At 45.8% G+C, this 27,515-nt stretch overlaps 11 non-coding genes across 11 annotated transcripts; 6 read left to right on the forward strand and 5 right to left on the reverse strand.

Annotated features, from left to right (window-relative positions):
- Positions 1-831: 831 nt before the first annotated feature.
- TRNAL-CAG lies at positions 832-914 on the reverse strand. Its single transcript has one exon. It is a non-coding gene; the product is annotated as a tRNA-Leu (tRNA).
- A 1,346-nt stretch (positions 915-2,260) lies between these two features.
- Positions 2,261-2,332, forward strand: TRNAD-GUC. The gene has a single exon. It is a non-coding gene; the product is annotated as a tRNA-Asp (tRNA).
- A 2,047-nt stretch (positions 2,333-4,379) lies between these two features.
- On the forward strand, positions 4,380-4,451 carry TRNAE-CUC. Its single transcript has one exon. It is a non-coding gene; the product is annotated as a tRNA-Glu (tRNA).
- Positions 4,452-4,937: 486 nt separating this feature from the next.
- On the reverse strand, positions 4,938-5,008 carry TRNAG-GCC. The gene has a single exon. It is a non-coding gene; the product is annotated as a tRNA-Gly (tRNA).
- Positions 5,009-8,130: 3,122 nt separating this feature from the next.
- Positions 8,131-8,202, forward strand: TRNAD-GUC. The gene has a single exon. It is a non-coding gene; the product is annotated as a tRNA-Asp (tRNA).
- Positions 8,203-9,356: 1,154 nt separating this feature from the next.
- Positions 9,357-9,427, reverse strand: TRNAG-GCC. Its single transcript has one exon. It is a non-coding gene; the product is annotated as a tRNA-Gly (tRNA).
- A 3,708-nt stretch (positions 9,428-13,135) lies between these two features.
- TRNAD-GUC lies at positions 13,136-13,207 on the forward strand. Its single transcript has one exon. It is a non-coding gene; the product is annotated as a tRNA-Asp (tRNA).
- Positions 13,208-14,167: 960 nt separating this feature from the next.
- Positions 14,168-14,239, forward strand: TRNAE-CUC. The gene has a single exon. It is a non-coding gene; the product is annotated as a tRNA-Glu (tRNA).
- A 530-nt stretch (positions 14,240-14,769) lies between these two features.
- Positions 14,770-14,840, reverse strand: TRNAG-GCC. The gene has a single exon. It is a non-coding gene; the product is annotated as a tRNA-Gly (tRNA).
- Positions 14,841-15,224: 384 nt separating this feature from the next.
- On the reverse strand, positions 15,225-15,307 carry TRNAL-CAG. The gene has a single exon. It is a non-coding gene; the product is annotated as a tRNA-Leu (tRNA).
- A 3,058-nt stretch (positions 15,308-18,365) lies between these two features.
- TRNAG-UCC lies at positions 18,366-18,437 on the forward strand. Its single transcript has one exon. It is a non-coding gene; the product is annotated as a tRNA-Gly (tRNA).
- The last annotated feature ends 9,078 nt before the right edge of the window (positions 18,438-27,515 follow it).

The raw sequence follows: 27,515 nt of genomic DNA on the forward strand, positions 1-27,515 counted from the left end.
ATTAAATGAAACAGGTGTTTACACTAAGCTGCAATTTTTGCATTTTCTTTACTTCTCCCTTCTTCTTTAACTACCTTCTTCCCTTTTCGTCTTCCTCCTCTTACCTACTCCTCCATTCTCCTTTCCTTTGCTTCCTACTCTTTCCCATCGTCTCTGTCCTTCCCTTCTTCCTCTTCTTCCCCTTTCCCTGCCTTCTTCTCCTCCCCCTCCTTTTGATCTTCCTCTTCCTCCCACACCACCTCCTCCGCCAAAGTCCTATGATTGTCCTGGACATAATTATCTGAAGTTATATTGTTGGGGAGTTTAAAAAGGCCCGCGGTCCATGAGTGTTTCTCTTCCAATCTACTTTGGCAAAAGTCCAGTTTGGTCCTCAGATGAGCTGCTCTTCCTCCGCACAACCTTCATATGCACGCACGGGAGGTTTGGCCTATGAAGACCAATGTTTCGGGGAGAAGGCAAGTTCCCTCTTCTTCTCATTGTTGTCTGTCCTTCATTCTCCAAGAGGACCACGACATCGGGGTGATGTCATGACTCGCACCGAATTTGATTTAAGTGAGGGAGGGCTGTTCAAGGTTACCAACCTTACTCTGTCCTCCAGTTATCTGGGTCCAGTGGCAAGATATATACCAGGAAGACTGGAGATGGCCCTGGAGATTGGGGTTAAGTGACTTGGCTAAGGTCGCACAGCTATTAAGTGTCAGAGGTGAGATATGAACTCGTGACCTCTTGACTCCAGAGACAGTACTCTCTCCACTGCGGCACCTAGCTGCCCGGACTACTTCACGTAGTGCTCAGGCAGCTACGGAATAACAGTGGGAAACAAAATACAACTGTCAAAAGTGGGATTCGAACCCACGCCTCCAGGGGAGGCTGCGATCTGAACGCAGCGCTTTAGACCGCTCGGCCATCCTGACTGCACGCCGATGGCTTCCCCCTCCCTTCCTTCGAGTTATAACAATCGTAAAACAACTATGTGCCCAGATTTTATAGTTCATGTTGCCCAGCTCCTTCCACGTTCTCTATCCTCTCTCACTCTGGCAGTAGCACTAAGAAAGACCACATGACCACAACCATCATTCCATACACGCTGATTGCCATTCTGCCCGCCTCTCTTGGCCAACACGTACACCCTTCCGCGGGGTCGCCGAAAGACCTGCACCACGTCAATCTTCACTTGCTCCCCGACCCACATGCCCCTCTCTCTTTGGGGAACACAAGCAGATCATTCCCGAGGCCTTTCTTTCTAGAACCGCCTTCTTTCCAACAACCAGGTCTTCAGGGACCAGGGCACACTGGGGAATGGCAATGCAAGCGTCATCCTGGACTGTAAGGCAAAGCTTAGAGCAAGAGAGCCCTAGAATCTCTGAGAGGATTTCTATCTGGAGAGCTAGTGGTGGGGGAAGAGTATTCCATGGGGGGAAGAGAAACACTCATGGCTGGAAGGTAAAAGGGGGATTCCATGGGACAGGGACCAGATCAACTTTGCAGCAAAAGTGACCAGGAGAGAAGAGACCAGCTCAAAGGAGCAATCTATGGGGTCCCTGAGCAACCAGCAGCTCTCCCTTCTCACCCCACCCCCTACCTACCCATCACCCACCAACATCCAGCACAGCTCTCTCACAGCACCACTCTTTCTCAGCCACGTCTCCCCACCAGCCGCCTTCGTCCCCCTCTTCCTCTTTCGGTATCCCCTCCTTTTCTTCTCCTGTCTCCCACTTTGCCTAACCCATAGACTGCCTCTCGATCCAGATCAACTGTCAGCCTCCTGGAGGGTATCGTGAAAAGAGGAAGGTTTTACCCTACTCTCCTCAAAAGTGATTCAATTTTTAAAGCATATTGATAGTTCCATTTCAATATCAATGGATTTGTTCGAAATTTGTTGGATTTGATTTTATGCATTCAAAACCTTTATCCTGAGAAGGAATACATAGGGTGCCGGAGACTTTCAGAGGATCAAATACACTCACTGACAGGTACTAATGCACAAGCCAAATTCTTTTGGAAATCAGTCTCTTTAATTCCGAGAAAGGAATGAAGTTCTGGAGAACAAGTAAGGAAAGGTAGGAGTTGACTCGCGGAGCGAACTGAGAGAGCGAGAGTGATTTGGGCAGGCAGGGGAGGTGGAGAAGGACAAAAGGGCCTTGGTAGTCAAGCTCCGTAGTCGTGGATCACAAGAACCCCCAAAGCAGATTCTGTCAAACAAGTGGGAAGTTTGTCCTTAGAATCAGAGCTGCAGACCAGGATAGTAATTTTAGCTGTTTCCTCGTTAGTATAGTGGTCAGTATCCCCGCCTGTCACGCGGGAGGCCGGGGTTCGATTCCCCGACGGGGAGTTGCGTTTATTTACTTCTGATTTTTACACATCTTGCTCCTCTCTGCTGCCTCAATTCCTGTCTATCGAAGTCACTCCGAGTGCAACTGTTGCCTTTGTGGCCACTCAGTGTCACTCTCACCGCTTCCCCACAGGTCCTTCCCAAAGTAGGCCTTCAGGATCCTATCCCCAAGCGCTCTCGACATCAAGTTCCACCACCCCCTGGTTTGTACGAGTGGGCCCTTCCCAACCCGAGCACCCAATCGCCTCTCCGTCTTGCATGCTGAGTAACAGAGGCCGCTTTATTTCCCTCTTGCCCAATTCCTTGCCTCCAGACCAAAGAAGTCAGAGCACAGAGCCAAGGTTCGGTGCCCCACCTTAGCAGGGGAAACCTCTAAGTTGCTTATAGAGCGCCTACTCTAGCTGGAGAGTTGTAGGCAACTGCCCGAGGCCAGGGTCCAAGGTGAGCGTCTCAGGCCGGGGCGCCCCAGTCCCTGGATCTAAGCTCATGCGCTCTTGCCTGCACGTGGCACGCAGCCAGCATTCCCAGATCACGCAGTGCTACTCACACGCAAACAGGCTCCGACACAACCTGGCCAAAAAGTGGCTTCAGCAGAACTCCGAGGCAGGAGTAAGGAGAGGGCCATGTGGGGTTGGGGCCAGGGCACTCGGGAGGCTGGAGCTGTGGCAACCCAACCCATAGAGGTCACGGGGTGGTCCCGGAACAGTTTGATGCTTGAGCATCAAACCTGAGCCTGTTCTTGTTCCATTTCCCCAGTACCCCATCGAAAGCTGGCGGGCTTGAGCTGTCCTGCCTGCAGGATGTATGCGGAGTTCTCTTTTCCTCAACCTCACAGCATGATGTGACGGTCGCCTTGACCCGCTTTTTGCGGATTGCTTGAGGTGATTGTCCCGAGCTGTATCGAGAAGCAGGGAGTCGAGGCACTGGGACAACGGGATTTCGAGACATATAACAACAGGGGCAGCACCAGACTAGCCCGCCCTCTGCCACGTCCCTATCTAGATTTCACACCTTTTTGAGGCCCCTCTGGACACGTTCCCCGACTGAGGCGGAGGGGTCCTCCTAAATCTCCTCTATCTTTCACTTCGTTTGGCTAGGTACTGGGTCTCCAGCCCAAACTCAACTTCACTTCACTACATTTCATTTGAAAAACAAAGGAGTGCTTAATCAGTGCACAGTATCTTGTTTCGGGGCTGCATCTTTGATTGGCAAATAGAAAAGTGCTCTTGACTACTCTTCCTAGGAGCTTTTCTTCTGGGGGAGACAGAGAATGGGATAGAACTTCTTACGCACTCCCAAGTTTCTGGATGTCACCCGTAAGGACATTCCTTCCAAAGATGGAGATCGAACTGAATCTAGGTCTGCCCATCCTCTGGTATGTCCGTTCATCTCCTCCAGAAAGATTTCGACAGAGGCTCCAATACAGAAACCAACCAGCAACCTAATATATTAGTCCAGGTTGGAGAGGGATTCTCTCACGGGCGATCACGTCCAGAAGAAAGAGACTTCCTCCTTTCAGGGCTCAGCTCGAGCCAAGCTCTTTCGGAATTACTCCTGGCATACTGATGGAGTTGATACTGACAAAAAAAGAAACGGGCAGCCAGAACATAGCCAGATGGGTTATTACTTGGCCAAAAGTCGAGGCTATGCAAAGGAATGCAGAAATCTGCAGAGACCCTGAAGAGAAAAAAGCGTGGCCCAGGAACCAAAGAGCAGCTGAAGGGACCTTGTACATAAAAGGAGGAAGATCTGCGGCAGCAAGGTGTGGAATGAAGAGAGGTTGGGGTCTGGGAAAGATAGGGTAGGTAGAGGTTTGGAATTCGAATTCTTGTTGTATAGGTTCCTTGTTCACGTGAGGCAGGGGTAGCATTTAGGAGTGTAGGAGAGGAGCCGCGGCATAGATGAGCGTGATTGGTAGTGAGGGTGGTCCAGGGTAGAGGCCAGAAGTGGGTTCGACGGGTCCCTAAGAAGAAACTGAAGGTACGTGGGAACAATGCAGAAAGTGAGTATTGTGTTGAGGGAGGAAAGGAAAGTTTTTGTTATCTGCTCCCTGGTGGTCTAGTGGTTAGGATTCGGCGCTCTCACCGCCGCGGCCCGGGTTCGATTCCCGGTCAGGGAATGTTGTTTTATGCTGTTCTCCCACAAGGTAACCCTGAACGTCAAAGAGTATGGTTGCTTCATTTCTTCTGTTCGAGACGCCAAGTCCGGAGTGAGAAAGGAGTAAGAGCGGCGCCAGTATCAAGCATACGTTGTCAATCCAAACTGTCCCGCTGGCAAACTAGTGTGGGGAACGCTAGGGCGCGAGTAGGGGCAGGGAGGGGCCCAGATGTGGAAGGTGAGACAGAACCGAATGGTCAACGTTTGCCAGGGGCCTTGTCCATTATTTTGCCAGGAAGTAGGGCTTTCCCCGTTGTCCATGACCCTGAGAGCTAAAAGATTCTCTGGCCTTCACAAACGAAGAGGCGTGCAGGGGGCTCGGAGAGGCTGGCGAGAGAAGGTGAGGTGATATTCGTGACCGAGAAAGGTGCTCCTTCCTGTAGTCACAAGGGTCCTGGAGGGGCATCCAGACACAAACTCTCCGAACTTGTATTAAAAAATTTTCCTTTGCATGGGCTGGGAATCGAACCCGGGCCTCCCGCGTGGCAGGCGAGAATTCTACCACTGAACCACCCATGCAAGACAAAATACAATTCCCCCTGTAGACACAGGAGACTTCTGCCATCCTTCTCGACGTCCTCTCTCCTCCTTCCTAACCTTTCCTCTTCTCCCTTTTCGTTTTCCTCCTCCATTCTCCTTTCCTCTTCCCCTTCCTGCTCCTCCTCCTTCCCCTCCTCTTCTTTCTCCTTTTCCTCCTACTGCTGTACACTTCCTCCTGGAAAGCCTGAAAAGGACTGGTCTGAAAGTAAGTATCTAAAGCTTGCCAAGTGTGCGTATCTCTTCCAACCTATCCTACGGTAAAAGTCCGGTTTGGTCCTCCACAACTCTCCATTCAAAAGCACTCTCGTGGAGGCTTGGCCTTTGACCGCCAGTGGGTTAGCGAGAAGGGATAGGTGACCGTGGAGTCAAAGGCTTGGGAAAGACTCTCTTCTTTGCGTAGCGCTGAAGCAGCGGCGGGACCACAGAGGGAGGCAAAAGAGAACTGTTAGAAGTGAAATTCGAACCCACGCCTCCAGGGGAGACTACGATCTGAACGCAGCGCCTTAGACCGCTCGTACATCCTGACTATACTTTTAATGTTGTTTTTTTTTTAAGTGAGGCAATTGGGGTTAAGTGACTTGCCCAGGGTCACATAGCTAGTGTCAAATGTCTGAGGTTAAATTTGAACTCAGGTACTCCTGACTCCAGGGCCGGTGCTCTATCCACTGCGCCACCTAGCTGTCCCTCTGACTATCCTTTTAAAGGTCTTCCTCCCTTCCAGCTGCAACACAGCCACTAGTGCAGGTTTTCCACTTCATTTCCCCCAGCTTCTTTCAACACAACGTCTCCTTCCACGCGCTCTAACTTCTCACTCTGGTACCGGCACTGTCTAAGAAAGTCCGCGTGTACACCATCTTTCCACACACGTTACGCACCTTCCTGCCTGCCTCTCCAAGCCAACACATACACCCTTCCGTGGGGCCGAAAGACCTGCACCGCATCAAACTACTTTCACCTGGTCCCTCATTTCCAACAACGAGGTCTGGAGCTTCGGCTGCAAGCCAAGAAATGATTCCTCTGGTACTAAAGTAGGGAATGAGAGGAGGAAAAGAGGAAGCCCAACTAGGCGGCAGCCGAGGGAGCCTCTAGGCGAACTGCTCAGATAAGGAAAGAAAAGGAGATCAGTTCTCGCGCCGCGTCCAAAGTCGTAGGAAAAAAAACCAACGTCGACTGATAAACATTTCCAAAGTCGGAGGGCCTCTCTGCAGGAGCAGACCTAGCAGTGACCAGGGCACACTGGGGAATGGCTATGTGAACGTCACGTGGACTGCGAGGCAAAGCCTAGAGCCAGAGAGCCCCAGAAGCTCTGAGAGAATTTCTATCGGGGAGAGCATTCCAAAAAGAGAGGGCAGCTGGCAGGTAAAACTAGGAAAGCATGGAACATTTCACCTATCAGATCTATGGCTAAGAGGAGAATTTATGATCAAACAAGGAGAGGATTACAGGATTTTAAATGGCTAATTTTTATTACATTAAATTAAAAAGGTTTTGCTCAAGCAAAACCAAGGCAGCCAAGATTAAAAGAAAAACAAGCAAAACTCTAGGAAATTTTTATAGCAAGTTGCTCCGATAAAGGTTTAATTCTCAAATATATAGAAAACTAAGTCAAATTTATAAGAATAAGAGTAAATACCCAAGTGATAAATGGTCGAAAGATACGAATAGGCAGTGTGCAAAGAAATCAAAGCTAAAAAAAATAGTCCTTCACATTCTGGTTAAAAACAAACAAACAAAAGAAATCAAAGCTATCTATAGTCATGAAAAAACTCTACTGAAGCACTACCAATTAGATAAATGCAAATTAAGACAACTCTATGGCACCACCTCACACCTATGAAATTGGCTACGAAAATGACAAGTGTTTGAGGGGGTGTAGGAAAAAATGGGATACTAATGCTCTATTGGTGGAGTTGTGGACCTGTTCAACTATTCTAGAGAGCAATTTGGAACTATGTCCAAAGGGCTATAAAATTGTGCATACCCTTTGACACAGTAATACCACTACTAGATCTGTATCCCAAAGATAATTTTAAAGGGGAAAAGACCCATATGTACGAAAATATTTATAGTAGTTCTTTTCGTAGTGGGAAAGGATTGGAAATCAAGTGGATACCTGTCAATTGGGAAATGGCCAAACAAATCATGTTATATGATTATATGAAATGTTATATGTTATATATTATGGGAAGACTTACATGAACTGATGCAAAGTTAAGTGAGCAGAACAAAGTTAAGTGCAAAGTTAAGGGAGGAGAACAGGGAGAACATTGTACACAGGAATAGCAACATTGTACAATGAACAATTGTAAAATAGCTTAACTATTCTCAGCACTACAGTGGTCCCATGCTGAAGGAATATGATGAAAAACGCTACCCACCTTTAGAGAAAGAAGTGATGAAGTCCGAATGCAGATAGAAACATGCTTTTTGTGTGTGTGTGATGCAATTGGGGTTCCTTGACTTGCCCAAGGTCACACAGCTCGTGTTTTGTCTGAGGCTGGATTTGAACTCAGGTCCTCCTGACTCCAGGGCCCGTGCTCTATCCACTGCGCCACCTAGCTGCCCCTGAAACATACTTTAAAAAAAACTTTTTTACTGTATTTTCTTTTGCAACACGACTAATACAGAAATATGTTTTGCAGGACTGCACATGTATAATCTACATCAAATTGCTTGCCTTGTCAAGGAGAGGGGAGGAAAGAGATGGAGAGAATTTGGAACGCAAAACTTTAAAGAAAGAATGTTAAAATTATTTTACATGTAATTTGGGGAAATTAAGATAATTTTCCAAAAAAGGTGTTTTTTTTAAATAAAAGAAAAAAACTAGGAGTCGTTTAAAGATTTTCTTCCTTTGGATGGGGGTCTTTTTAATTCCGGAAAATAATAGACTTCCTGTAAGACAAGTGACTAAAGCTGTAAAGGCTGAGGCGGTGACTCCCGAGATGGAGTGAATGAGAGACGGGTTTGAGGCGACAGCAGAGATAGGGACCAGGGAGGGCCTTTTGTCATTTGTGACTCTCGGAAACTGAAGTCTAAGAAGCCCCAAACTAGAAACCAAAGAGGAAGAGGAAAGGGTAAACAGCGCGACACAAGCAGCGCCTTCCTCGTTAGTATAGTGGTGAGTATCCCCGCCTGTCACGCGGGAGACCGGGGTTCAATTCCCCGACGGGGAGGATTTGTGTTATTTTGATACACACTCTTTTCCCGCCTGAACTTCCAATTCCCAATTTAAAACCTTTCTCAATTTTCCTCCTAGCCATCAGAACGTTCTGTCTCTTTCTCCTTTGCTAGAGGGAGGGAGGGAAGGAGGGAGGAAGGAGGGAAGGAAGGAAGAAAGAAAAAAGAAAGAAAGAAAAATTTAAAAAGGCAGCTGAGGCGATCCAGTGAGTAAATTGAATGTGTAAGGGCAGCAGGGATTAAGGTGTGGAATGAGGAAAGATTGAATTCAGGAAAGATGTCAGGGGAGGTAGAGGTTTGCGATTCAAATTCTTGTGTACGTGGGTGCTTTGTTCAAATGAGGCCAGAGGTTGGTACCGTTTAGGGGAATGGGCTGGCATGTGGGAGAGGGACAGTGGAGTAGTGGGCATCGGTTCCGAGGGACTATTCAGCTCAGAGGGTAAGTGGTCCAGGGGAGAGGCCAGACATAGACAAAATGAGTCCCAAGGGAAGGCTGAAAAGGACAAAGCAGAGAAGCAGAAAATGGTTATAGTGCAGAAGGACGAAGTAAGAAATTTTAGGTCCTACTCCCTGGTGGTCTAACGGTTAGGATTCGGCGCTCTCACCGCCGCGACCCGGGTTCGATTCCTAGTCAGGGAATGTTGTTTTATGCTGATATGCATCCAGTTGTTGGGGTAAACACTCCCAGTTGCAAATGGTCGCCACGCTCTGCTCCCTCTCTCTCTTGCTACGTCTCCCCTGGGAGTCTCGCCAAGTCCCAAGTGCTTTAGGAAAACCAGAGTAGAGTAGCGCCGCTTTTAAGTATCCGTTCAGTTAGTCCAAACTATCCGACTGGCAAACTGGTGCAGAGAATGGGCATGGGGGCGAGGGGGAGGGAAGGGAAGGCGAGGCAGAACAGAGTGGTCACCAACTTTTGCCAAGAACCTGGTCCTTTAGATGACCAGGAGGAGGGCCTTCCCTGCTGTCCAAGAGCCGGGGAGAGCCACAGTTGGGCGAGAGGGTGACAAGGGCTAACGCGAGAGTGTAGGGTCGTAACTAGGAAACAGAGTTCTTCTGGAGAATCAAGCGAGCTACAATGAGCCGTCCAAAAGGCGGGCAGGGGGGTATTTAGACCCACAAACGGAGGGCCCTTATGTTAAAAGTCAGCTTTTGCATGGGCCGGGAATCGAACCCGGGCCTCCCGCGTGGCAGGCGAGAATTCTACCACTGAACCACCCATGCAAGGTAATACTTTTGCTCTTTAACTAAGTCTTTGATCTTTCCTGACACATTTGTATTTCTCACAGGTCCTGCCCTAAGCCCTAAAGTTCTCTTCTTCTTTCTCTTCTTCCTCCTCCGTCTCCTCCACTTTCCCTAGTCCTCCTGAGCCTAAGTACCTAAAACTCTATTGTTGGGAAGTTTCCGAAGGCGCGCTGTCCATGCGTGCGTCTCTCTTCCAATCTACCTACCCTCTGGCAAAAATCCACTTCGGTCCTTACATAGGCCACGGTTCCTCCTCACACCCTCATTCACACGCACACAAGTCAAAGCCTGGCCCTATGAAGGCCTGGGCAAGTCTCTCCCTCTTCCTCGAGTAGCGCTGAGGCCTCGGCGAGACCACACAGTGCCAAGCAAAAGAAAGCTATCAGGAGTGGGATTCGAACCCACGCTTCCAGGGGAGACTGCAGCCCGAACGCAGCGCCTTAGACCACGCGGCCACCCCGACTACACTCCTAAAACTCCCCCTCCCTCTCCTCTGGCCGTACCGGCTGCAGCACCAACACAAGCCCAGGTTTCCTATTTCATTTCCCCCAGTCTCTGTCTATACAACATCTCCTTCCACGCGCTCTACCCTCTCGCTCTGGCACCAGCTCTGTCTAAGAAAGTCCGTGCCTACACCACTACTGGAGAAAGGCTAGAGCGTTGGAGAGAAGGCGGTGATGTCCTTGGAGTCAGGGGTCAAAGAAGATAGTTTCCTCTTCCTCGTCCGAGAGACCCTGGAACCATACTGGTAGGCAAAGAATATCTATCAGGAGTAGGATTCGCACCCTCATCTCTAGAGACGGCTGCGACCTGAACGCAGTACTGCTTGACCATTCTGACCGTATTCCAAAATGATTCCTCACTCTTAATGACGGCAGTCTCAACACAACCACATGCTCAGACCTCTCGGTTCAATACGCTCAGCTCCTTCCAAAATGCCATCTCTGTGGAGGTCACGGCTTAGATATGACCAGGAGACACCGGAGAATGAATGTGACAATGCTGTGTAGACTGTGCAGCCTCTGAAGCAAAACTTAGACACGGAGGGGACTCAGCACTGACAGGATTTCTACCCGCAGAGCCAGTGTTGGGGGAGCGCAGTACAAGAAGAGGGAGGTGGCATGGGACAGAGACCAACCAGATCAGCAATGCAACTTAAGTGAAAATTAAGTGAAAATTGGTCATGGACAGGCTCAAAGGAGGAGCCCATTTGGTCTCTGAGCATTCAGCGACTCTGGTTTCTAGTGGTACTATACTCCCGTCCATAGCCCAGGGACCTCCAGGAGAAGCTTCACAGCACCAATCTTTCCCAACCTGATTTTCCTACCAGCCTTATTTCCTCCTCGTCCTCCTTCTCCCCCTCCTCCCGCTCCCCCTACTCCTCCTCCTCTTCTTTCCATTTCACCTCCCCTAGGGTCTCCCCCTTGAACAAGAGTAACGGCCAGCATCTTAAAGGATATCCTAGTGTCCCCAAACTTAATTATTTTTGTTGTTCATTCTTCTATTACTAGTGACATTTTCCCATTTTAACAATTACTGTTAACATAATTCGCTGCAAATATTTGTACTGATGTTCACTAGATTGATTATTTTAAAATAACATTCTTTTTTTTAAAATTTTGAGTTTCAAATTTTTCTCCCTCCCCCTCCCCAAGACAGCAAGCAATCTGATATAGGTTATATGTGTATAATCATGTTAAACATATTTCTGCATTTGTCATGTTGTGAAAGAAGAATCAGAACAAAAGGGGAAAACCGCAAGAAGGAAAAAAAAAAACAAAGTGAAAATGGTCAAAGAATATGAACAGGCCATTTTCAGATGAAGAAAACAAAGCTATCTATTGCCATATGAAAAAATGCTCTAAATCACTATTGATTTGAGAAATGCAAATTAAAACAACTCTGAGGTACCACCTATCAGATTGGCCAATATGACAAAAAAGGGAAATAATAGATGTCTGAGAAGCTGTGGAAAAATTGGAACACGAATGCATTGTTGGTAGAGCTGTGAATTGATCCAACCATTCTGGAGACCAATTTGGAACTATGTCCAAAGGGCTATGGAACTGTGCATACCCTTTGACCCAGGAATACCACTTCTAGGTCTGTATCCCAAAGAAATCATAGAAAAGGGGAAAGGACTCACTTGTACAAAAATATTTATAACAGCTCTCTTTGTGGTGGGAAAGAATTGGAAACTGAGGCAATGCTTATCAATTGGGGAATGGCTGAACAAATTGTGGTATATGAGTGTAATGGAATACTATCGTGCTGTAATAAATGATGAGCATCTGTATATCAGATTTCAGAAAAACCTGGAAAGACTTAAGTGGACTGATGCTGAGTGAAGTGAGCAGAACCAGGAGAACATAGTACACAGTAACAGCAACATTGTGTGATGAACAATGGTGATAGACTTGGCTCTTCTCAACAGTGCAATGACCCAAGACAATTCCAAAGAACTCGTGATGTTCCCCACATGCAGAAAAAAAGAACTGTGGATTCTGAACCCAGATTGAACCATACTGTTTCTGCTTTTTTGATGTTTTTTATATCTTTTCCCAGGTCTTTCCCTTTTCTTCTAATTCTTCTTTCACAACATGACTAATGCAGAAATGTGTTTAATGTGATTGTACATATATAGCCTATATCAGATTGCTTTATGTCTTGGGAAGGGGGGAGGGAAATAAGGGTGGGAGAAAAATTTGGAACAAAAAATTTTATTAAAAAGGATGTTGAAAACTAATTTTACATGTAACTGTAAAATAATAAAATGTTTTTTATGATTAAAAAAAGAGGTTTTGGCATTGTCTTGGATCATTGTATTACTGAGAAGAGCTAAGTCTACCATAATTGATTATTGCCCAAAGCTGCTGTTATTGTGTGTAATAATTGTGTGTAATATTCTCCTAGTTCTGCTCACTTCATTCAGCATTAGTTCATGTAAGTCTTTCCAGGTTTTTCTGAAATCTGCCTGCTCATCATTTATTACAGTACAATAATATTCTATGACATTCATATGCCACAATTTGTCCAGCCATTCCCCAATCGATGGACATCCCCTCAATTTTCAATTGTTTGGCACCACAAAAAGAGCTGCTATGAATATTTTTGTACATGTCGGTCCTTTACCCCTTTTTATGGTCTCTTGAGGATACAGACCTAGTAGTGATATTGATGGGTCAAAGGGCACGCACAGTTTTATAGCTCTTTGGGCATACTGATGTTAATTTAAAAAAAACCACACACACACACACATCGACGACTCTGTCAATACCATTGGCTTCGTTAGTGATTGATTGGATTTTTATTCAAAAACATGATCCAGAGAAGGGACCCATAGGTTGCTGGAGACTTTAAAAGGGGCAAACAAGCAGACCAACATAGATACACATGCACGCAGCAGACGCACACGCCCGTTAAAGAATTTTTTCCTTTGGAGAGCGGATTTTTTCTTTCCGGAACATAAAAGATTTCCTGTAGGACAAGTGATTAAAGCTGTGAAGGCTGCGGCGATGACTCCCTGGGTGCAGTGAGTGAGAGAGGGTTTTCTAGGCGACAGCGGAGATAGGGACCAGGAAGGGCCTTTTGTCATTTGTGACGCTCCGAAACTGAAATCTCAGAAGCCCCAGACCAGAAACTGGAGTGGACGAGGAAAAGGCTTACAGCGGAAGCGAGTTAACAGCTTCCTCGTTAGTATAGTGGTGAGTATCCCCGCCTGTCACGCGGGAGACCGGGGTTCAATTCCCCGACGGGGAGGAGTTGTGCTTTTTCGGCACACACCGTGGACCCTGCTTCTTTCCTGCCCACACTTCTCTCCCAGTTTTCCTCCTAGACATCAGAACGTTCTGTCTCTTTCTCCTTTGCTAGATCTTCCTGTATATCACCCGCTACAATTGTAGCTTTCCCTCAGGAAAATTTTTCGGGTCCCTTCTCTTCTCTCTCTACTTTTTCACTTGACCTCATCAACTCCCATGATTCCCAAATCTACTTTTCCTGACTCAGTCTCTTCTTACCTCCAATCTCGCAGCTCCAACTGCCTTTCAGACATTACAACCTGGATATCCAGTACATACCTGAAACTCAATTAAGACTCTCGCCTGAACCCGGGTACCAATCAAGCTCTTTCTGGGTTACTCCTGGCATATTGACTGGCAGGGGCCCAGCGAGGAAAGTGGAGCAGAACATGGTCAAAAACAACACATTGTTACTGACTCGGGGGAAAAAAAAGGCAGGTAGAGGATAACCAAATGAATTTTAGTAAGTTCAAGGAAGAGGCACCAACGTATCTTCAGATGCTCTGAAGAGAGGGGAAAGAAAGCATGGCACAAAAGCAAAAAGGCAGCTGAAGCTATCCACTGAGTGAATGGAATGTGTAAGGGCAGCAGGCAGCAAGGTGTAGAATGAGAAGAAATTGAGTTCGGGAAAAATGGCAGGGGAGGTAGAGGTTTGGGATTCAAATTTTTGTGTACGTGTGTGCTTTGTTCAAGTGAGGCCGGAGGCTGGTACAATTTAGGGGGATGAGCTGATGTGTAGGAGAGGGACAGTGGAGTAGTGGGTATCGGGTCGGAGGGACTGTTTAGCCCGGAGGGTAAGTAATCCAAGGGAGAGGCCAGACATGGGTCCAATAGGTCCCCAGGGAAGGGTGAAGAGGACAGGGGAGAAGTACAGACGGTGGATGTACTGCAGAGGGAGGAAGTAAGGTTGCCCATTTTGTATTCCCTGGTGGTCTAGTGGTTAGGATTCGGCGCTCTCACCGCCGCGGCCCGGGTTCGATTCCCGGTCAGGGAATATTGTTTTACACTTGACTAGCACCAACAAAATGGAGAGCTCACTTTCTCTCGCTCTGCTCCTTCTCTCTATTGCTACCTTTCCCTTGGGAGTTTCTCCAAGTCCCAAGTGATTCAGGAAAACCAGGGTTAGAGTAGCACCAGTTTCAAGTATCCGTTCAGTTCGTCCAAACTGTCCGACTGACAAACTAGTGCGGAGAAAAGGGATGGGAGAGAGAGGGGAAGAGGGGAATGGGAAGGCGAGGCAGAACAGAGTGGGCACCAACTTTTGCCAAAAACCTGGTCCTTTAGTTGACCAGGAGGAGGGCCTTCCCTGCTGTCCAAGAGTCGGAGAGGCACAGGCTTCTTCGGCTTTCTTAAGGTATGAGTTGGGCTAGAGGGTGGCAAGGGATAACGCGAGAGTGTAGGGTCGTGACTAGGAAACAGAGTTCTTCTGGAGAATCAAGCGTGCTACAATGAGCCGTCCAAAAGGCGAACAGGGGGGACAGCCAGACCCACAAACGGAGGGCCCTTGTTTTAAAAGTTTTCTTTTGCATGGGCCGGGAATCGAACCCGGGCCTCCCGCGTGGCAGGCGAGAATTCTACCACTGAACCACCCATGCGACACAACGCCTACTCTCTTTAGGGGTTCTTTGATCTTTCCCGACACATTTGTATTTCGCCTAGGTCCTGCCCCAAGCCCTAAAGTTCTCTTCTTCTTCTTCTTCCTCCACTTTCCCTACTCCTCCTGAGCCTAAGTACCTAAAACTCTATTGTTGGGAAGTTTCCGAAGGCGCGCTGTCCATGCGTGCGTCTCTCTTCCAATCTACCTACCCTCTGGCAAAAATCCACTTCGGTCCTTACACAGGCCACGGTTCCTCCTCACACCCTCATTCACACGCACACAAGTCAAAGCCTGGCCTATGAAGGCCTGGGCAAGTCTCTCCCTCTTCCTCGAGTAGCGCTGAGGCCTCGGCGAGACCACACAGTGCCAAGCAAAAGAAAGCTGTCAGGAGTGGGATTCGAACCCACGCCTCCAGGGGAGACTGCGACCTGAACGCAGCGCCTTAGACCGCTCGGCCATCCTGACTACGCTCTCAAAGCTCCCCCTCCCTCTCCTCTGGCCGTACCGGCTGCAGCACCAACACAAGCCTAGGTTTCCCATTTCATTTCCCCCAGCCTCTGTCTATACAACATCTCCTTCCACGCGCTTTAACCTCTCGCTCTGGCACCAGCTCTGTCTAAGAAAGCCCGCGCCTACACCACCATCCTTCCGCGCACGATGCGCGCCTTCCCGCCCGCCTCTGCAAGCTAACGCGCTCTCACCAGGGGCCCAAACATCCGCCGCTACAAACCACCCGCACCTGGCCCGACCTTTTCCGCCGTTCTCGCTCCGCGCAACACCGCTGCCCTAGCCTTCCTCAACTGCCTCCACGATCCCCGCTGCCCCAGTCTCATTGGAGAACACAAGCAGCTCAGGGCCGAGGCCATTCTTTCTAGGGCCGCCCTCTTTCCAGCAAGCAGGTCCCCAGCCCCTCATGGAAACCAAGCAATAGATAGATCCCTCGATACTGGGGAGGGGAGTTGAAAGCGGTGGGAGGGAACGACTCAGAAAACGAAAGAACTGGACACCTGCTCTCATGCAGCGTCCAGTCTCCTTGGGGAGAGGGGGAATGGCCGGGGGGACAGGGCTTTTCCAAAGAACGGGTCCCAGAGCGGGAGAGCCTCTGTGGAGGCGCCGGCCTAGCCGTGACCAGGTCATGCAGGGGACCGGGTGTGCAAACGTCATACCGACTGAGAGGCCGGTGAAGCAAAGCTTAGACAGGCAGGGACTTAGAAGCACTGGAGAACTTCCTCCCAGGGAGTAAATGGGCGGGGGGAAGAGAATTTTCTAAAAAGTGTGCAGGACTGACGGGTAAGGATGGGGTTGCCATGGAAAGGGGACCAGACCAACATTACAGCGGAAGCGAAAATGTCCAGGAGAGAAGAGACCTGCTCAAAGGAGCAGCCCTGACCGGTTCCTGAGCAATCAAACTGCTCTCCCTTCTCGTTTCACCCACCTGCCCGTCGCTCACCAACCTCCAGGCGCAGCTTCCTCACAGTACCACTCTTTCTCAGACATCTCCCCACCTATCGCCTTCGATCCCCTCCTTCTCCTGGGGTATGTATGCTCTTCTCCTCTCCCATTCCCTATAGACTCCATCGTGAAAGGACAAGAGTTTTATCCTAATGTCCTTGAACGTGGTTAAGTTTTTAAAAGCACATTGATAATTCTATGTCAATACCATTAGTGTCGTTAGAAATTTGTTGGATTTCATTTTATGCCTTCAAAGACCTTCTCGGGGGCAGCTAGGTGGTGCAGGGGATAAAGCATCGATCCTGGATTCAGGAGGACCTGAGTTCAAATCCGACCTCAGACACTTAACACTTACTAGCTGTGTGACCCTGGGCAAGTCACTTAACCCCAATTGCCTCACTAAAAAAAAACAAAAAACAAAACAAAACAAAACCGTTCTCCTGAGGAGTATAGGCTGCCGGAGACTTTCAGATGATCAAATACAAACACGCGCACGCACAGGCCAAGTTGAAGAATTTCTTCTTTTGGAAATCAGTCTCTTTAATTCCGGGAAAGGAATGAAGTTCTGGAGAACAAGTAAGGAATGATAGGGCACCTGCGGAGGTAACTCGCTGGGCGAACTGAGAGAGGGAAAGTGATTTGAGCAGGCAAGCAGGGGAGGTGGGGAAGGACGAAAGGGCCTTGGTTGTCAAGCTCCGCAGTCTTGGTTCCCAAGAACCCCCAAAGCAGAAATTGTCAAACAATCGGAAGTTTGTCTTTAGGACAGAAGCTGCAGACCAGAAGATGTATTTCAGTTGCATCTTCGTTAGTATAGTGGTCAGTATCCCCGCCTGTCACGCGGGAGGCCGGGGTTCGCTTCCCTGACCGGGAGCACGTGGACTAATTTTGAAACACACTGCCCAAACCTTGCCTACTCTCTTCACTACCGCTTCAATTCCGAGCAGCCGAAGTCTGTCCAAGCGCAAAAGGTGCCTTTGTGGCCACTCATTGTTTCTCGCACCACTTTCCCCCAAGTCATTGCCAAACGCACCTGACCCCACGCACGCTAGATATCCTCCTTACCCTCCAGGTCGTCCAAGAGTAGGCCCTCCCCCTACCCCAGGCGCCCAAGGATTCTCTCGCTCAATCCCTCGCCTCTACATTGAAAAAGAAGCCACAGCAGATCCAAGGCTCGGTGCTCCACCTCAGCAGGGGAAGCCTCTAGGTTGCTAACAGCGTTCCTGCTTTAGCTGGCGAGGTCCCGGAGGCTGTCCGAAGTGAGGGTCTCAGGCCAGGGCGCCCCAGTCCCTGGATCCAAGGAGCTCACCCCAGTGCCTACTCTCTGAACGCACGAGCTCTTGCCTGCAGATGGCACAAAACCAACATCTCCAGAACTCACACGCAAATAAGCGCCAACACAACACGACCACGAAGTGGGCGCAAGAGAACTCTATGTCAAGGTCAAGTGCGGGACCGCCGATAGTGCGGGCAGGGCCGTGTACGATTGAGGCAGGACCCGCGGGAGACAGATGTGGCAACCTCAGCCATAGAGATCACAGCCTGGTCCGGGCGCAGGGGTGGGCTTTGGCCCAGAACACTGGAGACCCGTTCTTGCTTCCTTTCCCCCCGAAAACGGGCGGACTCCAGCTGGCCTTAGCTGAGGGGTGTGTTGGAGCGCGGGTTTCCACAGTCGCACCAGCAGCCTCGGAGGTAGCCTCGGCCTGCCGCACCGCTGCGGATCGCGGGCCGGGATGGCCACGGACTGTAGCAGGAACTGGGAGCCGAGGCCCTGGCCCAGCGGCGCCCTCGAGGAGGAAGGGATGCGGCTGATCTCGGGCAGCACCAGGCAGCGTCCCTGGCAGGAGTGGCAGAGGAGGCGTGTGGGGGCTCAAGTCTTGGGGCACGGGAGAGCGGCTGCCAAGGAGCCAAGTGGAGGTCTGTGCTGGCCTCGGCTAGTGTGTGCAGCGGGCGAAGCCAGCCGGTGAGCTGAACTCCGGGCCAGGCTCTCGTGCTGGTCCTCCTGGCGAATCAGGGGGGGGGAGCAACCCGTGCTCTTAGTGTAGGTGGGCAGAGGCGGCGGTGTAACGTGTGAGCGTTGGTGGTATAGTGGTGAGCATAGCTGCCTTCCAAGCAGTTGACCCGGGTTCGATTCCCGGCCAACGCAGTTTCTTTTTTCAGCGCTTTCCTCTGGGCGTCACACCGCCCACCCCTACACAGGAGCCAGCGCTGCCCCTCGGCCGGGTTCCTCTCTTGATTTCTCACCTCCTTCGGGGTCTCTGGACGTACATATTCCCCAGCCTGGGTGAGTGAGCGCCCGCCCCTTCCTCTCTGTCTTCTCGCATCCTTTAGACCTTTCTGGTTATCTAGCTGCATGCTGGGTCTCGTGCTCAAAACTCCACCTCACTCCACTCCACTTCAACTGAACAATGGAGTGCCTACAATGTGCTAGGTCTTAGAGGGCTGCATCTTGGGCAGACAGAGCACTAAGGTAAGAGCCCCTGCCTACATGTTCTAGGAGCTTTTATTGTGGCGGGGACAGACAACGGGAGAGAGTTTATCCTTAAGCTCTCCAAAGGAACTGGAATTTACTCATAAGGATATTCCTTCCGAAAGTGGAGATCCAACTGAAGCCAGGCCTACGAATGCTCTGGCATTTCTGTCCATCTCTTGCAATAAGATTTCGACAGTGCTCTGCCGACATCTGGGTCTCTACACTCTTTTCCATTTTGATCCGAAATCCTCATCTGTTTTCAGTATGCAGAGCACAAAAATTGACATAAATTTTTGGCATTATATGCACAGGTTTGTTTCATTACACACTCAACAAACACGCACACGTACGCCCTGATATATGGCTCCCTTTTCTGCCAAGTTTCTAATACCTTTGGGAACACACTTCTCTTTGTTTTACACCTCTCCAGATACACGGCATGACAGGGGGGCCATAAGGAAAGGAGGGGACCGCCCTTACTTCAGTTTCTCAAGAATTTTGAAAATTTTGAGATATGCTGGGAAGACTCCTTTCTGGAAAATCAGTGTTGTGTTCTACTGAAGCAAATGTTCTTCTTGCTTTGTTTCCTTTTAAAGATTCAACAGTAGAAAAGGATCTACATCTTTCTGTAGATTGTGGGATGGTGAAGATGTCTTCATTTACTGGGGGAGGTTATTAGGGATATCACTTGTGAAAGTTTAATACAATAAAATGTATAGGAGTAGAGGAATGCAAATAAAAGAATGAAACAAGCAATATTAATCAACTACTCCGTGCTAGGCATTAAGCTAAGTGCTTTGCATTTATCTAATTTGATCAGTATGGCAACTGTGGGAGGTTAGTGCTATTACAATAGCTTCACACTTTGGGATTTTACAATTGAGAAATCGGGGGCAAAAAGAATTCGTGTTATTTGCCCCATCACAGATCTAGTAAGTAAGTGGATGAAGTCCAAGTTGAACTTAGGTTTTCCAGACAGTAGACTCTGTGCTCTATTCTCTGAGCCACTGAAATGGTAATGGAGTCTTTATGCGTATCCTCAGGATTTAAACAGTTCATTACATTGATAAGATTCCACCCTCCTCCAATGTCCATTCTCTAGTAAGACAGCTTCTCAAATGCTACTGGCTCCTAAATTTAGACTAGCCCACCTAAGAAATTTATCCTCATTAACATAATGATCTCATAAGCTCATTAACATACCTTATCCAAATATGCCCAGATTTGAGAGAATTTTAGGTTTATTGCTCTTTTTGTCATGACAAAGAACTGAAAACTAAGAATGTGCCCATCAATTAGAGTATGGCTGGATAAATTTTGCTATATGAATGTGATAGAATATTAATGCTCCAGAAGAAATGATGAAAAGATTTCAGAAAAACCTGGAAAGATTGATCTGGTGCAGAGTGAAGTGAGCCCAAGAACAATTTATACAACAAAAATATTGTAAAGACAATTTACTTTGAAAGATTTTGAACTTCTGATCAACACAACCATCAATCACAGTTCCAGAAGACTCACAGTGAAACATGCTACACATTTCCAGTTAGAAAGATGATGGACTCACAGTGCAAATTGAGGTATATTTTTAAAAATAAAAGTATTTTATTATTTTCCAGTTATATGTAGAAATTGTTTTCAACATTTGTTTATATAAGATTTCCAATTTCAAATTTTTCTCCCTCCCTCCCCCCTTCCCTAGACAGTAGGCAATCTGATAAAGGTTATATCTACATAATAACATTAAACATATTTCTGCATTAATCATGTTATACAAGAAGAATCAGAGCACAAAGGAAAAATCTCAAATCAGAAAACCAACAGCACCAAAAACAAATGAAATAGTATGGTCCAATCAGCATCCGTATTCCACAGTTCCTTTTTTTTTCTGGATTTGGAGAGCCTTTTCCATCATGAGTCCTTTGGAACTTTCTTGTACCGTTGGATTGGTGAGAAGAATCTAGTCTATCACAGTTGATCAACACATAATGTTGATGGTACTGTGTATAATGTTCTTCTGGTTCTGCTCATCTCACTCATCATCAGTTCATGCAAGTCCTTCCAGGTTTTTCTGAACTCCACCTGCTCATCATTTCTTACAGGACAATAGAATTCCATTACATTCATATACCACAACTTGTTCAGCCATTTCCCAATTGATGGACATCCCCTCAATTTCCAATTCCTTGCCACCACAAAAAGAGCAACTATAAATATTTTTGTACATGTGGGTCCTTTTCCATTTTTTATGATCTCTTTGGGGAAAAGACCCCAAAGTAGTATTGCTGGGTCAAAGGGCATGCACAGCTTTCTAGCCCTTTGGGCATAATTCCAAATTGCTCTCCAGAATAGTTGGATCAATTCACAGCTCCACCAACAATGCATTAGTGTTCCAACTTTTCCACAGCTTCTCCAACCTTTATTATTTTCCTTTTTTGTCATATTAGCCAATCTGATAGGTGTCAGGTGGTACCTCAGAGTTATTTTAATTTGCATCTCTCTAATCAATAGTGATTTAAAACATTTTTTCATATGGCAATAGATAGCTTTGATTTCTTCATCAGAAAACTGCCTGTTCATATCCTTTGACCATTTCTCAATTGGGGAATGACTTGGAATCTTATAAATTTGATTTAGTTCCCTATATATTTTAGAAATGAGGCCTTTCCCCGACCTCCTTGCCAGCATCTCCAACATCTCCCCCCACCTCATGATCATCATTGCCTCTGTGTGAGCCCTGGGCAGATGCTGTCTGAGCTGGTTTATTCTTTCCAAGGCCCTGCACCAAAAAAACCCCACCACCACACGAGACAAAAGGAAGAAGAGGGCGAGAGGAGCGGAGTGTGAAGAGAACGCTGGCGGATGCCTGGCCTCCTGCCCTCCATGGCCTCGGATCAGACTGTCGCTGGGCGTGGTGCTGCTACCTGTGTGTTTACATGATGCTTTAGCTTAGGGACAACGAGGCACTCAGCAGGCGGATCAGGGCCTGGGCCCAGGGGAAGGGGGAGGGGGAGGGCAAAAGAAATTTTTTAAACAAACAGAAAAAAAGAAAAAAAAAACCTGAACTGCCTTTGCACTAAATTAGTCACTTGGACTTTTGCACAGTTGAAGACATGCTGTGACTTTCTGGATGTCTTGATGTACATCAACACGCATCGCGGACTCAAAACGCAGGACTTGGGAACTTCTGCAGAAATCTAGGGGTCAAGGAACATTTCACTGGATTGTTTTTGTCCCCTTTCCCTCTTTCCCAACCCTCAGTTCCCCTTCTCTTCTGGATCCCCGTCATCCTTCTTAATCAACTCTCCCGCTGCCACCATCTTTAATTCATCTGGGATGTACAGTTTACATTGGGGAAAAAACAGCAATCTGGAAACTTTGGTTTTCCTTCCTGGTGGGATATGCAGAACTCAGTGTGTGTGTGTGTGTGTGTGTGTGTGTGTGTGTGTGTGTGTGTGTGTGTGTATGTGTGTGTGTATGTGTGTGTGTGTATGTATGTATATATATATACACATACACACATATATATATACATATACATATATATATATATAATACTGACTTTAAAAAAATCAAAATCCCCTGACATACATTTTTTTAATCTGTGCCAAAAATGTGTTTTCAGAGAAAATCTTATTTTCATACTCAGACTTTGTATCATCCCTCATTTGTAAGTGCGCTTCATTTAAACGTGGCTCACCCTCCCCTCCATCCATTCTCCCAAATCTCCCATACCCACCCCCCACCCCGCGATGTAGGAGTGTTAGACACGTGTACAAAGAGACTTTTTATCCCCTAGCCGCTCCCAACTCTTATTAATTTATGGAACTGTTTTTTCTCAGCGCAGTTTTGTTTTGTGTGTCCATTGGATTACAAACTTTATTAAAAAATACAAAACAAAAACAAAACAAAACAAAAACAAACAAACAAACAAAAGAAATGAGGCCTTTATCAGAAGTACTGGCCATAAAAATTGTTTCCCAGATTTCTGCATCCCTTCTAATTTTGGATGCATTGCTTCTGTTTTTACAAAACCTTTTTAATTTAATGTAATCAAAATCATCCGTTTTGCATTTCATAATATTCTCTACCTCTTATTTGGTCATAAACTGCTCTCCTTTCCAAAGATCTGAAAGGTAGACTGTTCCTTCTTCTCCTAATTGTCCTATGACATCACCTCTTATGTCTGAATCATGTACCCATTTTGACCTTATTTTAGTATAAGGTGTCAGATGTTGGTCTATGCCTAATTTCTGCCATACTATCTTCCGGTTTTCCCAGCAGTTTTTGTCAAATACTGAATTCCTATCCCAGAAGCCGGGGTCTTTGGGTTTATCAAACAGTACATTACTAATGTCATTTACTACCGTGTCTCCTATGCCTAGCCTATTCCATTGGTCCTCCACTCTATTTCTTAGCCAGTACCAGATAGTTTTTTGTTTTTTGTTGTTGTTGTTTTAGTGAGGCAATTGGGGTTAAGTGACTTGCCCAGGGTCACACAGCTAGTAAGTATAAGTGTCTGAGGCCGGATTTGAACTCAGGTACTCCTGATTCCAGGGCTGGTGCTCTATCCACTTCGCCATCTAGCTGCCCCCAACCAGATAGTTTTGATGACTGCCGATTTATGTGGCATATTTTTTAAAAATGATCTGGCCAAAGGGAGAATTTATTTTGCCTAACTATACAAGTTTGTAATAAGGGTGTTTTTTGCCTTGCTTTCTCAGTGGTGTGAGGATGGTGGGAGGGAGAAAAGAAAAATCTTTATGAAAATAAATTAAAATTTAATGCTAAAGGGGCAGCTAGGTGGCGCAGTGGATAAAACACCAGCCCTGGAGTGAGGAGTACCTGAGTTCAAATCCGGCCTCAGACACTTAAAACTTACTAGCTGTGTGACCCTGGGCAAGTCACTTAACCCCAATTGCTTCACTAAAAAAAAAAATTAATGCTAAAAAAAAATAGTGGTGAATCCTTAAAAAAAAGAAAGAAAGAAAATAAGGAAGGAAAACAACTTTGAAATACTTAAGAACTCTGATCAATGCAAGGACCAGGCATGATTCCAAAGAACAATGGTGAATTTGATACACCCCCTGATAGTCAATCAAAAGCATTTATTAAGTGCCTATTGTATTCCAGATACTGTCATGGTTTCAAAGTGCAGAATAAAAGGAAGATTTGAGGGCATGATCAATGCAGTTATTTGTTTTGCTTTATCATGTATATTCATTACAAGGGCTCTATTTTTTCTTTTCAGTGCGGGATGGTTTGAGAGGGAGAGAAAATAAATGCAATTTAATTTTTTTAGGAAAAAAAATTAACCTAGCAAAGAACCAATCAGATCAGTAGCCAAAAGAGGAGAAAGAGAGGGGAAGGGAGATAGACATGTTAAGGGGTAAAATTCTAGCTAAACTGTCTAAAATATCTAATGAGTGGTCGCCAATAAATTATAAGCTTTAGCAAGAGTTAGACTTTTAAGTATTTATTAAGGAGAATAAGAATTTGGTAAAGAGAGAGAGAAAGGCCTAGATTTCTATCTATTAAAGGGAGAGCACATTTTTAGCTCCCTTCTCCACCAGAGTCCAGAGGAAAGAGCCCAAGACTGAGCGCCAGTCTCTTCCTTCCTCCTCCCACTAGTCCGCGTCATTTCCTGACTCCTGGTCTTGCCCTCAAAGACCTTCCCTTCATGGGCAGAACTCTTCTACAGTAAGTATCCAGCAGGTGGCGTTATTCCAATCGTTACAGTCCCCCCTGTTGTTCCTCATGTAACGATTGGAATAACGCCACCTGCTGGATACTTACTGTAGAAGAGTTCTGCCCATGAAGCGAAGGTCTTTGAGGGCAAGACCAGGCATCAGGAAGTGACTCGGACGAGTGGGAGGAGGAAGGAAGAGACTGGCGCTCGGTCTGGGGCTCTTTCCTGAGGACGCTGGTGGAGAGCAGAGCTAGAAATGTGCTCTCCCTTTAATAGATAGGAATCTAGGCCTTTCTCTCTCTCTTTACCAAATTCTTATTCTCCTTAATAAATGCTTAAAAGTCTAACTCTTGCTAAAGCTTATAATTTATTGGCGACCACTCATTAGATATTTTAGACAGTTTAGCTAGAATTTTAGCCCTTAACAGATGGCTGACCACGAAGAGGAAAGCTAAACCTCAGTCTTCTTCTGATCTTCTGGTTGGGTAAGAAATTTCCCCTCCCTCTCCCTTTAACTGCTACGTACTGGCGTACTGGCTGTGTTTTCCTTTAAATTTTTTTTCGAATGGACCTTTTAAACTCCCTAATTATCCTATTTTTGATTTCAGTCTGTTTAACCAGACAAATGGGAGATAAGATCATGTTAATGCTTTGTTTTTGTGGATTTTCTATTTTTCTTTTTATTTTTGTTAAAAGAGCCAGCAACTTACTCACACAAGGAAATATCTCTCCCTCTCCCAACCATGCTTTTTCAGAGAAACCTGAAGAGATTCCCGCAGCTTTTCCCAGTTCTAACAGTAATTGTTGCTTTAATTTTGCATGCCTGGAGGCAATGACCCACCCTCTAGAAGCTTTTAATCCCCTAGCACCTGGAGGCAAAGTGGGGGAAGAGGAATCCAGGCCTGAGTTCAAAATAAAATCTGATTCAAATTGTGCTGGTCCCTCCCCTCCTCTACAGACCCCACCCTCTACTCCTCCCATGGCCAAGCCCATTGCTTCCCCAGCCTGGGAAGTCCAGAGATCTGATGCGCATGCTCAACTTTCTCTAACTACATTTGCAGATTCAGGCTCAGCCCTTCCCCAGCCTGGCTGTGCTTCTGAGACAACCTTAGAAAACCCTTTAAATTCCAGATATGCTCGTTTTGTTGATAATTTTGCTAACCTGCTTTTGTCTTTCATTAGTAATCTTATAAAGCATTTGTATGGTGAAAAGACTGACAGACAATATAGAGGGGTTAAAGAAGAAAAATTTAAGCTGTATAAGAATGACAATCATCAACATAGTTCAAGACTCTGCTTCTTTTGCCATGGAAGGGTATATATTGTACAGAAATGTAGAAGTAAGGGGCAAGGTATTGATATGAGTGTTGGGGATTTTAGATATCAGAATCAAAAGTGTTCTGAATTCACTCAGAGTAATAGTATCAGTTCAGAGGTTACATAGGATTTCTATGCTATTATATATACATTTTGAAATTAATGGTATGGGTTTATTTTCATAGAGATTTTCATGCTTTTGAGATTGTGACTTATACTTAGTTTCTAAAACAAGGAGAATATTTGTAAAGCTTTTTATAGTCATATGATCAAGTTTATATTTTATAATACTCTTATTAATATTAAGTTCATATTCATTTAGATTTCCCTAGTTTGAATTTCATTGTCTTTTATTGTTCCGTGTGTATTTTTTTCTATTTATTCATCTCTCTAATTTTGAAACATTGCAAGATGGTTTTGATTTCATAATACAATGTTAATTCTAGGAGTATTGTGCTCCCATATTCTGAGTTGTTTGTTTTTGTTATTTTTTCTCAACTGATTATTTGATCAAACTCTTTAAAGCATTTCCCTAGCAAATTGTTTGCCATGGCAAGTGTAAATTGATTCTAGAAGTATTATTTTTGATAAGCATATTCCAAAAAAAAAAAAAAAAGAGGGGAACATTTGTAAAAGTTGTCTTTGAGATTGTGTTGTGCTTTAACTTGTATTTAAATATGTTCAGATTTTTCACAAAAGTAATTGTATACTAAGTAAAAAAAAAGATATTATTTGAAATTGTTGCATAACTATATATTGTGTTCTGAGTCAAGATGTATTCACATTTTTTGCAATCATTTATTATCCTCAATTTTTAAATCCATATGAGACTTGGATTATGGGAACTTATCATTTAAGACACTAATTACCTTTATTCTGAGTTATCAGATGCCAGTTGGCCAAGATGCCATCCAATCACAAGAGGAATACATGCAAGAGCAGACACTGAACTGTCACATGAGGGGAGACATGCATGAAGTCAAGGTATGGCCGAGGGAACGGCTTTTGACAAATGTTTAGGTTGGATTCTCTTGGTTTAATATTTTATTTTATTTTTCCCCACAATATTGTACAGATGGCTGGAAGTATTGATCCCACCCATCTCACTTCTACACCTGGCTTCTATGCTCCCTCCTATATGCCTGATGCCATGGACATCTCAATCCCATGCATCTGATTAAGTCTGACTCAGTTTCCTCTAATATGTTCGGTGGCATGGACATATATTCCATCCACCTATTTTAAGCCTGGCATACTGCATGGGCAGTACATATTGCTCAAATGTGGGAATGCTCATATCCCATCATTTCTCTGTTCTTTTTTGGTAACCCCCATAATTATCTCAGGTGTCATGATAAATAACAGTGTTGAATTTGGCCTTGACATCTGTTACTAATTATATTAGATTTTAAAATTTCTCATAATGGCATGAGGATAATTAGGCAGATGATGCAAAAAGTGATGAAACAAAGATAAAAATTATTTTTAATAATTAATATTGCAGCAATTGTCTTCTCAATTACCCTCCATAAGGGGGACTATAGTAATATTATAATTTTTAAGAATGTTTCAATTTTTGTTTTATTATATGTTTCATGTGTAACAACTAAGATTATGAATTCCCTTAGACATGTTTTTGAGAACTTTCATTGTTTGATTTGATTATTGACAAAGCTATTTTAAAGTTGTGTTAAGCTCAATTTTGTAGGAAATTTCCTGGCTGATTACCAGTATCCACACATCAA

The sequence above is a fragment of the Dromiciops gliroides genome, chromosome 4 (genome assembly GCF_019393635.1).
Source record: "Dromiciops gliroides isolate mDroGli1 chromosome 4, mDroGli1.pri, whole genome shotgun sequence".
Lineage (NCBI taxonomy): Eukaryota > Metazoa > Chordata > Mammalia > Microbiotheria > Microbiotheriidae > Dromiciops > Dromiciops gliroides.